Source organism: Phymastichus coffea, unplaced genomic scaffold (genome assembly GCF_024137745.1).
Source record: "Phymastichus coffea isolate CEN01 unplaced genomic scaffold, Cenicafe_Pcof_1.1 PCOF00013, whole genome shotgun sequence".
Taxonomy (NCBI): Eukaryota; Metazoa; Arthropoda; class Insecta; order Hymenoptera; family Eulophidae; genus Phymastichus; species Phymastichus coffea.
In genome coordinates this window covers 450,902-465,046 of record NW_026706824.1, presented here as the reverse complement: position 1 = coordinate 465,046, position 14,145 = coordinate 450,902, and the positions used below count along the sequence as shown (strand labels likewise).

The 14,145-nt window shown below is 50.8% G+C and overlaps 1 protein-coding gene across 1 annotated transcript in view; it reads left to right on the top strand.

Annotated features, from left to right (window-relative positions):
* The window catches only part of LOC131673252 (uncharacterized), a 1,160,519-nt gene that overhangs the window by 802,957 nt on the left and 343,417 nt on the right, over positions 1-14,145 (top strand). The window lies entirely within an intron of this gene.

Here is a 14,145-nt window from a genome sequence, read left to right as displayed (position 1 = left end):
GATACTGGATTTTCCAATTTTGAAATAACTGCATTATTGAATTCATCAACATGTACAGAAGAATCCAGTTCAAACTCACTATCACCACCAACGTTAATCACATTCACTTCCACCGAATCGGGGATCTCAACCGTATCATTATGATCTACACTATCATTATGAGCTCTGTAAATACACTTGTAGCAATTACTACATACACTACTGTTTGCAGTTATACTTTCATCTGCAAACTTTGTTTGCAAAAATCCTGCGTAATCACACACAACTTGAAAGTTCAATGTTCTACTTTGATACACGCACTTTTTGTGAACTTGAAAATAATCGGGGCATTTCTGCAAAAGTGCATAATCTTCTGAAAAATGCATTTATGCACATTTTTGATCACGTACATTTGAAGGTCTTCAATTTTGCTACAATATGAAAAAAGTTTCATCCGATTTGGACTAATAATGACCGAGCAGTAGAAAGTCGAAATACAACTCTCAAAATTTTTTTTTAACTTTGAATTTTAGAAGTGAATTTTCAAAATTCAATATTAAATCAAATATGCGTCTAAGGCAAAAAAAAATACGTGTCGCTTTATTTTCATCATAGAATCTCAAAAAAATAGTTTGGTGTGGTTTGCTCATGGGTGCCCATGGAGCTCCGTATGATTTGAGCCTTTTATAGCGATATCTTCGTTTTTTATATATAGTGTAACGGGGTTGCTACCGTTTAATTATTTTTATTAAGACGATCGCGTAAATACGCTCGCAATCACCTATATCAAATAAGAAAGTCGGAGAGTAAGAGGGAACGGGTGTCAGTCAACCAACAAATCTACGGGAGTGGAATCGATACGGAATAAACACGTCGAAAGTACTTGTTAATATCACGAAAGAAAACTCTTTATTGTCCTCTCTGAATGTTACACTAGAATTGGCTCGTGTGTTTATGTTTACGGAGGCGCTCGCACGACGACAACATACAGTGTCGGATCGCTCGCCGCTCTTTGTTCGCAGAGCTATTACATGCACGCTTCGCTTCGAGTACGGAAAATTAGTTATCACGCATGCAATCGCGGTCGCGAGATTAAGCTGGCCAGCTTACCTTTATTTTGCAGACACATGAAGACGAAGAGAACAATTCCCATTGCGGGAAAGTCTGTTTGTTCCTTTTGTCGCGGATCGCGAATTCGCGCGCACGTGGTTTCGCCCTCGATGGCGAAACCGCACACACACACACTCTCGATGCCGTAGGTAACGATGCTCTTCAGCTGGCTCAGGTCTGCACGCCATGTAGCTCGATGACAATTACTCAGGACTCTGGGACACGGACGGGCAATTAGGTCGCGAACCTTAACTTTCGTGGCTTCCGTACTGGTAGCTGGATCTCCACTGGTTCGTTTTCAATCGCGCGCGTTCCGTCTGCTCGCGTGCCGAATTCCGTCGTTACATTTTTCGTCTACTGGTAAGTGCTGCCCCCGCAAGCATCTACTAGGTTAGGTAATTAGCGCTAATTTGACGTTTACCGTCACAATAGTTTCCGACAAAAAGCATTCTAAAAATTTTACAAAACAAACATAAGTTATATAGATGTATACAGGGCGATTCAAAAACATTAAAGGAAATTGGTATTGCCGGATTCGTCTCCAAAAGTTATTTAAGAATCAATTATTATTTTTTTTTGACAATCGAGTAATTAGATAATTAGTGTCAAAGATCGGCCAATCAGCGCGCGGCTTTGGAAGTATAGGCGCTCAGCGGCCAGCGGGGAGCAGTGAGACGGACTGCTATGAGCGCGCCACAGCTAAACAAAAACCGTGCTCAACCTTCATGCGTGGCATAATATTTCGATGCTAACGAATTGAAATACGTTTTCATAATATTAGAAATATGATAATAATGATAATAGTAATGCCAAATTAATTAATCTATATTTATTTTTTGTCATTGAGAAGCTAGATTTTTTCAAAAAATGCCTTGTTCATAATGTATTTTCCAACATTGAAAACCCCTATGAACCAAAAATTCTATCTTTGTACATTTGTGATATTCAGCAACGTGTCAAGTTTACAAGGATAAAATAATTGAAATGAAACATCAAAAATGATAAATTTAAATATGATTTTTATATCTTTTTTCTTAAATAACTCGCTCTAGCTTCCTGAAGTATTATTAGAATTGATTCATTATTTTTTTCAAATGCGTATAATGGTTTTGCAAATACGTTAAACATATACAAAAATAATTGTGAAATAATATTATTTATTTGTTTAATTTTAAGTAAACGATTTCGAGTGACATGTTTTTAGTGTACATTCAACGATGATATGTATGCAAAGAAGTTGGAGACTAGAATAACTTTCAGTGAGACATTTATTTAATAATAATCAAGGAAGATTTCTGTAAAGTTTCAGATCGATTCATTGAATAATCACTGAAATAAAGCATTTTTAACACAAACGCGCGATCTTGCTCGCGGCATCGTTGTATGCTGCTGTCACGTAAGCATCATTTCGTTGTTACCGCCAGGGCGTGGATTTGGTATAAAAGCTCTATTTCAGTGATTATTTGTTGAATTGATCTGAAACTTTGCAAAAATCTTCCTTGATTATCAATGAACAAATGTCTCGCTTAAACTATTTTAGTCTAAATTATGTCCAAGTATGATATTTATAATAAATGACAAAGACGTTATAATCAGTTGCAACGATTACCGAAAATCGTTTGACTCGCGCGATGGAATTAGCGGTTAAGCGAGGTGAGCCGCGTTCGGTTCGCGAGAGAGAGAGAGCGCGTAAGGGGCAACGACCGGGAGGGGAGGCTCCGAGCGCCAGTACGACTGTGTCACTCAGTCATCCCGTGTGCCTAACCTCCATATTCTCCGTGCCGTTCGATTTTCGTTTGGACATTGACATTGTTCTTGGTGAGTGTGCGTGGGTGAGGTGCAGCGGTAGCAGCAGCAGCAGCAGCAGCAGTGATAGTTGCAGCAGCAGCTACAACAGTAACTGCAGCAACAGCAATAACAGCAGCAGGAGTAGCGGCAACAACAACACCGGCAACAGCTTCAGAGGCAGAGCGGAGTAGCGGCGTTTCCGTCCTCGCCTTTTGGATACGGTTGGCCACCGTATCCCCTGCGGTATTGCGGTAGGTGCACCTTCCCCTTTTGTCAACTGTGATCACGGTTTTGCGTGCGAATCCGCGCAGCGAGCGCGAGGAGCGTATTGTTTTGCGTGCGAGCAGGTAGTTCGCGGCATCGCGGTTTTTTCTCTCTCTCTCAAAAAGCGTGTAATGTCATTCACGCGTGCGCGCGTCAGTCTCTCGGCCAAATCTCTGTGTAATTGATTTCAGTTAATAAATCATCCCTTGGTCTTTATTCGAACGAGTTTCCGTTATTGTGTTTCCCTTTGTCCGGAGGTCGCGCATATTTGTTTACATTCCGATTCGAATTCGCCGGTTGCGAAGCACGAATCGCGTGAGAATCACTAGACGCGAGTCGACGTCCTAGGTTCCGGTGGTGGCCGCTCGAGCGCTAATAGTACGAGCGACGGCGCCGCCAAGTGGCGAGTTGGGGGAACCCAACTCGGAACTTTGAAGAGACTCTGCGCAGGCGCACTCCTAGGCAAGGTAGGTTAATGCGCATCGAGCGCATAGATAACAAGGCTTCATATAGTTAGAGTACGGGCACTTTTAGGAGATTACCGACTAAATGACAGCCTGTTACATGGCGCCCAACTAGAATTAGGACTCACACACGAGAAAAAAGAGAGCAACGCGCGCGAGAGAGAGACGTTTGCGCGCGTGCGTAATAAGGTGCGAGCGGGTAAAACAACGCGTGGCTCGTTCGGTACGTGCTCTGCGGTAGGGGAAAGACGCCTCTCCGACCCAATAATAACTGCTTTTGTGAGCCGAGAGCACACTAACCCCAGGGGTCGAAGAGACATCCGTAGTCGCTCTAACTTGAAAACAAAAGGTGACTAATTGTATTTAGGTTAACTTTTTGCTTTTTTAAGTGTTTCATTACACATTAAAGTAGTAAAGTGGGGGTTAGTCACCGAGCGACAGTACCAGCAGAGCGCGCAATTAGGGTGTGTGTAGGGTTAGACCAACTAACCCGGTGGACCTAACAAACAGTTAGCCTCCACCTATAGGCAGGTAGCTGCGAAGCGGAAGTTAGTACTTCCTTAGACTGCGCGATACCTGCACACACCCACAAGCCACGCGTATTGTTGCCTTGTAAATAAAGGCGTAACTGGGTAGTTGGCGATAAAAATCGCAACACCCCGCTCGCGCCTTGGGCGATAGGAGGCGGTAGCGGTCGAGTACGAAAACTAACCTCAACCGTCACCTACGCCCTAACATAAGCGTTATGGAGGATACCGCCGACGCGATAACTCGGTGGGCTTCGGAACTGCCTTCGACACAGCTGGACAGATACCTGACGCAACTGGAGTTGCGCACAGATGGCCCCAGGCTGATGCAGGCAGTCCGATTAGCATATTGGTTGCTAGGCGAGTACATCGACCTAGACTTCCAAGGAGCGGCGTTGGATAGGGAGGCCACACAACGCAGGCGACGGAGCCGAGAGAGGTGGCTGGAAACCAAGCGACGGGAGTTGGAAGCAGCCGACGCCGAGGATCTTGTCGCCCACCCACTCATGCTGCTATATAGGGATGAGGCGGTGGAGGCGAACCTGACGCGGACTCTCGCCGTCTACGAGAACTTGGAAGAGGAGAGCCAGAGCGAGATGGGGGAGCGAGAGCCCGCAGAGGAAGGGGGGACCGGCGAGGTCAAGGGGCCCACGGAGGGGGTCGGTAGTGAGCACAAGGGCTCCACCGGATCGCCGGATAGGCGAAGAGCCCGTCGCTTCGAGAACGCGGAGCTACAACCTCCAGAAGAAGAGGAAGAGCGCTGCGTGACCGAGCGACTAAAGGAGGAAATCGAGTGCAACCGGGTCGGGATAAACCGCATATTGGAGATGCTGGAAAAGCACGACCAGGTATGCGCTCGGTGGAGCGACCAGTTGACCGCTCTGCAGGTGGAGTTCCAGCAGTTTAGAAGCAGGGACCCCACCAACCGACGAACGGTCATACCAGAGCGGCCCCGGAGGACCGTGGACTTCCAGTCCACGTATACGTGCCACTACGACCCAAGGGTGCCAGGTAGTACCCCGGAACCCCAGCGACCGACCCCTGGCGAACCTCGAGCGGCTCCCCAAAGGCAGGTGCCTTCAAGGACAGAGCAGCCACCGAGAAGAGGTCCAAGAGACTCCGACGCTGAAGAAGAGCAGATGATCCCAGAAGGATCTGCCTGGTACGACGCCAACGCGGCGTCGGGCTACTACGCGACTCGGGACGCGGGTAGGATTGTGAGAGGGTGGAAGCTGCGATACTCTGGTACGGCTTCAGAGTGCGTAGATACCTTCTTGTCTAGGCTAGAAGATCTACGCGCGGGGTCTGGGCTAACGGACGGCGAAATCTTGTGCTCGGTATCAGAGCTCCTCGAAGGCGTTGCGAGGACCTGGTACGAGCTTAACAAGCTTAAATGGAGAAACTACGCCGACTTCGTGGCAGGCGCTCGACGTTGGTTTGGGTCGAGTGAGCTTCAGCAACAGAGGTTGCTGCAAGAGGCCCAAGCTCGGTACCAGGAGAAGGGAGAGCTGGTACGAGAATATGCCTGCCACCTCCTCTTCATGTTAGCCCAGCTGCGTCCCCCGTTACCAGAGCAGAGGCAGCTAGATTTGCTATATGCAAATCTCCTACCCGCCATCCGGATGCAGCTGCGAAGGAACGCGTTCTCCAACGTGGACGAGTTTCACGCCCGGGCGACCGAAATCGAAACCGCTTTGCGGGACGACGAGCGCCCGAGGACCAGGTTGGAGCCAACGTCCACGTTATATCCCGAGCACATGGGGGTGTCAGCTAAGGCACCACCGCCCCGGGCAGGACCCCGAACGGCGGCCATGTCCAGCAAGCCTCGGGGTAGGGAGCAGCGGCAACCCGAGTCGCCGGTTAAAACCCCGGCCAAGAGACCCGAGGACCGGCCCACGATCGCTGCAGCGCAGGCAACAGACCCCATTGAGGATCTGTCGTCGCAAATTGCGACCTTGCGGCGCGATATGGACCGGTACCTTAAGGAGAGGAAGGCTAACTCTCCCAGGCGGCCGAGGGGTCGGCCACAAGAGAAGGGGAGGAACAAAACCCCACCAGGGTCTCCTGGCCAGCGACGAGAGGGTCAGCGGAGGAAGATAGATTACTCCCAACCCATCAAGTGCTCGTCTTGTGGCAAACTGGGCTTTACCAGAAGGTACTGCCCGGATTGCAACAAGGGAAACGGGCAGGGAAGCGGAGGACGGAGGTCCCCTCCGCGTCCCCAGTAAAGGTGACCTCTCGTCGCAGGTCGTTGGAACGTGGCAGGGGCCCGTCAACGACCTCAGGATTCAGGGAGGTCTCGACAGGGGTAGCGGACCCCGCGAGACCCAGCAGTGCAGCGGCGTTAGAGGCGACAGCGACCGAACAGATGCCAGATCTGGGTAACCGGACATTCTGTATCCTCGAAGGGTACGGAGGCCGGATTCAGGTGGTGGAGCAGGGGTTTGAGTGGGCCGGAGAGGAGACCACCGGACCCAAAAGCTCCAGGAGACCACCTGACGCTCCGGAGGATACGCCGGCGACCCAGACACCTGCGGGCGAGAGCACGTCGACGCGAGTAGCGGCTGCCCAAGGCAAGAAGAGCCGTGAAAGCCTCCCGTTCACAGAGGGGAGAGAGACGGCGAAAGCTCCCCGCAGGTACAGACCCGAGGATGAGACCAGGTGGTGGCTTCAGGTGGGAATAGGTGCCTATAAATTAAGGGCACTCTACGACACCGGGGCCTCATCAACGGTAATGGGTCAACTCGGGCTTAGGTTGGCATCTGATATGGGGCTGGGCCTGGACGTCACGCGAGCGGGAGAGGCGAAGCTCGCTGACGGTCGCCCATGTCCCATCTTGGGTCATGTGATTTTCCCCTTCACAGTAGGGGGAATCACAAAAGATGTAAGGGTCGCTATAACGCCATTGCTGTCGGATGACTGCTACGTCGGCGCGAACTTCGTGAGGGAATTCAGCGCCAACCTGAACCCTGACACGGACCAGCTATACTTGGCGAAAGCCAAAGTGGCGGTACCGTTGGAAGTGGCAAGCGTCACTGGTACGTCGTGCCTCGCACCCGTAGGCCTGGTAGAAGCCACGGAAGCACAGCGTCAAGAAGTGGCTAGCCTCGTCGATGGATTAATTCCAGACGGAGGCGAGTGTTTAGGCTGTGCTGTGGGGGTCGAGCATGAGATAGACATCGGAGACGCTCGACCCTGTAAACAGAAATACTACCCGGTCTCCGACAGGGTGCGAGACGAAATGCACGCGCTGGTCAAGGCCATGCTGGACAACGACGTCATTGAACCAGCGACCAGCGGGTGGTCAAGTCCAGTGGTGATGGTTAAGAAGGCAGACGGCAAATATCGGTTCTGCGTAAATTACCAGAAGGTAAACGCAGTAACCAAGCCGGACGCCTACCCATTACCCTTCATGAGCGACATCCTGCGAAGGATCAGGGATGCTAAGTTCATCTCGACACTGGACTTGAGTAGCGCGTACCACCAGATACCTCTTAAAAAGGAGTCGCGCCCAATTACGGCGTTTACAGTCCCCGGCCTGGGGCATTTTCAGTTCAAGAGAATGCCCTTCGGATTGTCCTACGCCGGCGCGACTTTCCAGAGGTTGATGGACAGAGTGATTGGCCCGGATTTAGATCCTTTCGCTTTTGCGTACCTCGACGACGTGATTATTATCTCGCCGTCTTTTGAGGAGCATAAGCGACACCTGGGGTTGGTTTTACAACGAATCCTGGGGGCGGGCCTCACTGTGAATAAGACCAAAAGCCACTTCTGTAAGTCGGAAGTCAAGTACCTGGGGGTCCTGGTGAACCGTGAAGGGGTAAGGCCAGATCCAGAGAAGATCAAGCCCATCATAGAGTACCCAGTACCACGGACGATCAGGCAGGTGAAGCGATTCATGGGGATGACGTCGTGGTATCGTCGCTTCATACCCGACTTCGCAACCATCGCTGAACCGATAAACCGCCTGACGAAGAAGAGCATCCCGTTTGCTTGGCAGCAGGAACAGGAACAGGCGTTCGAACGGTTGCGAGATGCAATGGTCTCGGCACCGATCTTGCAGTCGCCGGATCCCAGCGCGCAGTTCGTGTTACAAACGGACGCGAGCGATAGTGGGATAGGCGCGGTATTGACGCAAGAAGTCGATGGACAGGAGCGCGTAATCGAGTACGCCAGCCGCTCCTTAAACAGTGCGGAGAGGAATTATACAGTCTCCGAACGAGAATGCCTGGCGGTAGTATGGGCGATCGGCAAGTTCCGGCCTTATGTTGAAGGGCACCACTTCAAAGTCATCACCGATCATAGTTGCCTTAAGTGGCTCCACAGTATGAGGAATCCTACAGGAAGGCTAGCGCGTTGGGCGTTAGCATTACAAGGGCACGTGTTCGATATAGAGTATCGAAAAGGAGACCTCAACGTGGTGCCAGACGCTTTATCTAGGGCCTATGAGGAGGGGGTGGTGGAAGTGGGTGCCATGACGCGTCAGCCGGAGACTGCCGATGCCTGGTACCTTCAGAGATACAGGGAGGTATGCCAGGACCCACATTCTCAGCCTACCTGGAAGGTAGTGGGTGGGAGACTGTACCATTACCATCCGACTGAGGAGAGCGAAGGGTCCATCGACAACGAGGAAGCCTGGAAGCTAGTGGTTCCTGCCGAGAAGAGGCATCAAGTGCTTGAGGAGGTGCACGATGCGCCAGCAGCGGGACACCAGGGGAGAGAACGAACGTTCTCCCGGGCTAGGCACCTGTATTTCTGGCCAAAGATGTACGATCAGGTCAGAGAATACGTGCGGAGTTGCCCGGTATGTCAGCAATGCAAGGCAGAGCAAAGGCCGCCTTGCGGGCTGATGGGTCGTCGAGAGGTCTCGCGACCCTGGCAGGTGGTGGCCAGTGACATCACTGGCCCCTTCCCAAAGAGCTCACGAGGGTTCGAGTATATTTTGGTCTTTTTAGACCTGTTCACTCGGTGGGTGGAGTGCGTGCCCGTGCGCAAGGCCAACGGAAGGACCATCGTACGGGAATTGCACGAGAGGGTGGTCACCAGGTTTGGGGCGCCAGAGATTTTCCTTTCGGACAACGGGACCGAATTTAAAAATCAAGAGGTCGATGCCTACCTGTCGAGGAACGGCATCCAGCGCGCCCTTACCCCAGTTTACCACCCACAGGCAAACCCGACGGAGCGAGTGAACCGAACCCTCAAGGCCATGCTCATATCGTACGTGGAGCGGGACCATAAGAGCTGGGACGAGCACCTGCCTGAGTTCAACTTTGCGTTGAACTCGGCAACTCACAGCGCGACAGGGTATAGCCCGGCCATGCTGGTCTTCGGTAGACAGCCTACTCCCCCCTCGACCTTTAGAAGGGCCCAGGATCAGTTGGCTCGGGAAGCTTCCGAGGGCCAAGAACTGACCGAATGGGGCGAGCACATGCGCCAGTTACCAAACTTGTGGGAACGCGCTGGCTCTAAGTCCAGGGAGGAGGCGGCTCGTCAGGCGGTCTACTACAACCGGAGAAGACGTCAGGCCGATTTTAGGGTTGGGGACTGGGTGTGGAAGCGGAACCGCATCTTGTCTTCCGCAGCTCAGGGCGTTTCGGCGAAGTTGGCACCGAAATACGCTGGTCCCTACGTGATTTTGGAGGTATGCGGGACGAATACCTACCGCCTAGGTAACCAGCAGGAGGAGTTGCCCGAGCTGATCCACGCCAAGGATCTCAAGCCCTATTTCGGCCCATACTCTGATGAGGACGACGAGGAACCAGGAGGCGGGGACTCAGCACCGCTGGACGAGGAGGAGGGCGTAGGCGACCCGCCAGCGAAGATCGAGGGATCCAGCGAGGATCCGATATGCGAACGCGTCGCGAATGCAGCCCCCTCGAACGAGCGTGAGAAACCCGCGGCGGCTCCGGAAGTACCGATCGAGGCGCCGGTTAAGCGTGGCCGAGGTAGGCCGCGCAAAAACCCCGCGTGCGAACCTCGAGAACCAGGTGGAGACGACCTGGATGGCAATGCGGTAAAGGGAAGGGGCAGACCACGTAGAACCGCCCAGCACGTGCGGAAGGTGGTGCTGCCAGCTACCCCCGCAAATGGGCCATGTTCGCGAGGAAAGCGCCGGGGACCGGGACGTCCTCGTAAAGAATAGCGTCGAGCGTTACACGGCGACGGGTAGGTTAAGGGCTGAGCCTGAGAAATCCCTTGACCCCACTTCTTCTCTTTTACAGATGGAGAGGAAGCTGGTCATCAGTGAGGAGGCCCTCGAGACGGCAACCCAGCTGCTGCTCGACCTGGGATTGGGCCCGGGCGCCGATCGGCTGATCGGCGACTTACGTCGCTTCATCCGGGCCCAGGTCGAGACGGCCGCTCGCGAGGGCCGCTCTCGCCAGCGGGTGGATGACTTCCTCCGGGAAGGGATGAGGGCCCAGGCATCCAAGCCCTCGACCCGGGAAGTATCCACCCAGACCGACGGCCCATCCGAAGAGGGTCGTCGGTCACAGTCCACGCGAGACCAGGGTACGCAGACCCAAGGGTCGAGCGCGTCCACGGTGGAGAGCTCGACCCAGTGCCCCGGGCCAAGGGAGGCCTGCGGCAGCCAGCACTGGGTCTGCACCCACCCACGAGTCCCCCAGCAGGTGGGTCTCGAGAACACCTGGAGGCACGTGAGATTGGGCCTCCAGGAGCTCGAGAATGCCTGGGAGTTCGTCGGGGAACTCCAGCGCCAGGTGCATGCGCACCTGGGAGAGTTCCTCGACTTTCGAGGTGCCCAGGAACTGCTGGGGGAGTGGGCTCCTGTAGTCCGGCGGCAGAGGGCCTACGGAGAGGCTCTCCAGCGCGTTGACCGGGGGCTGGAGTCCCCAGAGGCCGCGGGCCCGCCGGCAGTGTTGCCACCGGCGGCCCCGACGAGCAGGGATGCGGCCAGGGCTCCAGCCAAGCCCCCGACCAAGGCTCAACACAAGAGAGCGTCGGGGGCCCCCGGCGCCGGGCAGGAATTCGTGGTCCGCGTGGACGGGTCGGTTTCCGACCCTACCGTGGTGGTGCGAACCGAGGGGGGACGCACATCCGCCACGGTGGGCGGCGTTACATTCATCGCCGCCCCGGCGTCAGCAGCCACGCCGCCCCAACAACCGACAGGAAGCCAGGGCCACGGGGCGGAGCCCAGCCTCACCAGGAGACCGGGCCGGGGCTGCTACATTTGCGGCCATCCCGGCATCACCACAACGTCAAAGTGCCCCAACAAGGCGGAGCACTGGCGCTACCCCAGACATAAGGCGCCAGGGGGCTCCGGCAGGTGACGGGGGGGCATTGGTGGCCCGGGATGGGCCAATAAAATGTGTAAATTGAGGATAGTTGATATTGATTTCTCTCCTTCCCCAATCCTATCCTTGGGGTCGCGAGTCAATAGGGTAGTTCGATCCGGTAGTTCGAAGCTAGGAGGGGGCTGCAACGATTACCGAAAATCGTTTGACTCGCGCGATGGAATTAGCGGTTAAGCGAGGTGAGCCGCGTTCGGTTCGCGAGAGAGAGAGAGCGCGTAAGGGGCAACGACCGGGAGGGGAGGCTCCGAGTGCCAGTACGACTGTGTCACTCAGTCATCCCGTGTGCCTAACCTCCATATTCTCCGTGCCGTTCGATTTTCGTTTGGACATTGACATTGTTCTTGGTGAGTGTGCGTGGGTGAGGTGCAGCGGTAGCAGCAGCAGCAGCAGCAGCAGTGATAGTTGCAGCAGCAGCTACAACAGTAACTGCAGCAACAGCAATAACAGCAGCAGGAGTAGCGGCAACAACAACACCGGCAACAGCTTCAGAGGCAGAGCGGAGTAGCGGCGTTTCCGTCCTCGCCTTTTGGATACGGTTGGCCACCGTATCCCCTGCGGTATTGCGGTAGGTGCACCTTCCCCTTTTGTCAACTGTGATCACGGTTTTGCGTGCGAATCCGCGCAGCGAGCGCGAGGAGCGTATTGTTTTGCGTGCGAGCAGGTAGTTCGCGGCATCGCGGTTTTTTCTCTCTCTCTCAAAAAGCGTGTAATGTCATTCACGCGTGCGCGCGTCAGTCTCTCGGCCAAATCTCTGTGTAATTGATTTCAGTTAATAAATCATCCCTTGGTCTTTATTCGAACGAGTTTCCGTTATTGTGTTTCCCTTTGTCCGGAGGTCGCGCATATTTGTTTACATTCCGATTCGAATTCGCCGGTTGCGAAGCACGAATCGCGTGAGAATCACTAGACGCGAGTCGACGTCCTAGGTTCCGGTGGTGGCCGCTCGAGCGCTAATAGTACGAGCGACGGCGCCGCCAAGTGGCGAGTTGGGGGAACCCAACTCGGAACTTTGAAGAGACTCTGCGCAGGCGCACTCCTAGGCAAGGTAGGTTAATGCGCATCGAGCGCATAGATAACAAGGCTTCATATAGTTAGAGTACGGGCACTTTTAGGAGATTACCGACTAAATGACAGCCTGTTACACAGTTCATTGCTTTCTTTGCGATAGTGCAAATAATTGAGGTATTTTTTCAAATTTAGAGTCAGTGGTATTGGTATTTTGTATTTTCAAGTGACTGTGAAAGCTTAACAGTTGTAATAATGATTTTTGCTTAAAATATACATTGGTTAGAAATTAGATGGTGCACGATAGATTTTAATTATTGATAATATAATTTGTTGGTTTTTGGCAATATTAATGTTACATATTTTGCTGAATAAAATGGAGGTAAGTAGTCGCATTTTTATAATATTTATCAAATTTTGTGTTAATTGGCATACGGTAATTTTTAATATTTATAAAAAGTCTATTATTATAATTTTTTAATGTATTATATTGTAGCAAAATAAAGTAAGTACAACTTAATATATTTAAGATTATGAAATAATAATGATTATTTAGCTAAAACAAATACTATTGAATTGAATAAAATTTTTCAATAATAATGTTATGATTATTAATGTGTCAAGGACTTCGTATTTCCGTTTAAAATATTGTTATTATAAAATTATTCAAAGTTATTCAGCTTCGAACTGAAATTTCTTAAAGCGCTCTTTTTTTTCGTTATTAAGGGTGTTGTCTAGTCGGGCACTTTGAAAAAATCGATTTTTTTTTACATTTTTCGAATGTACATGTATGTAAGAATATTGTGTTAAATTTTTATAAAGATCGGAGCAGTATAAGTGTATTTTTTTTGGGTTTGAAAATCGGTCCGAGCTCTGTGAATTACATCGCTGATCACGATTCCACGCGTGTTCAAGAAGCAAATCGCCACAGCTTGAATACTTCCAAAGATTCTAGAACAGCGAGAAAAAAGGCTAGATTGGAAGAAAATCAAGGTTTCGATCAATCAGAAGGTACTTCATACGGTGCAGGCATTGTAGATTAAATTTTGGTAAGATATTTTTTATATTTTTTGTTTAAAAAAACTTTAAAAACGCGTTTTTCTCAAAACAACGTTTTTTCGGACTTGCAACACGATTTCTCCGGAACCAGTGGACCGATCCTTTTGAAATTTAGACCACATATTCTATACATAATTATCCACAAAGTAGACCACTTAAAAGTTATAATTTTGATTTTTACTATTTTTTTTTTCCAAAAAAAAAGCACTTTTTTTCAACTTGTCACATTTTATTAAGTAAAATCCACAAAATTAGCCCAAACTTAATAATTATGGTCCATTCTGTAGCTATTGTCATACCAAATCTAAAACACTTTGATTTTTTTGTTTCAGATAAGCCGTTGCTGAGAAATCATGTTGCGACTAAGCTGTCTTGAAATTACAGCTCAATATTCAACTACGTATTTCGTACAATAAACTTGAAAAAAATGAATAAAAAAAAATTTTTTTTTGGAATTTAAGATCTAATTTATTATACCTATGTATTTTTATATCCATATCTTTCATAATCTACTCAAAAAAAAATTCCAACAAATAGCAATTTTTTGATCCCGCCGACTAGGCAACACCCTTAATTTTGTTTCAAATGCCGTCAATATCGTTCAATCGTTGTTTTGTTTACATCAACGCGCATCTA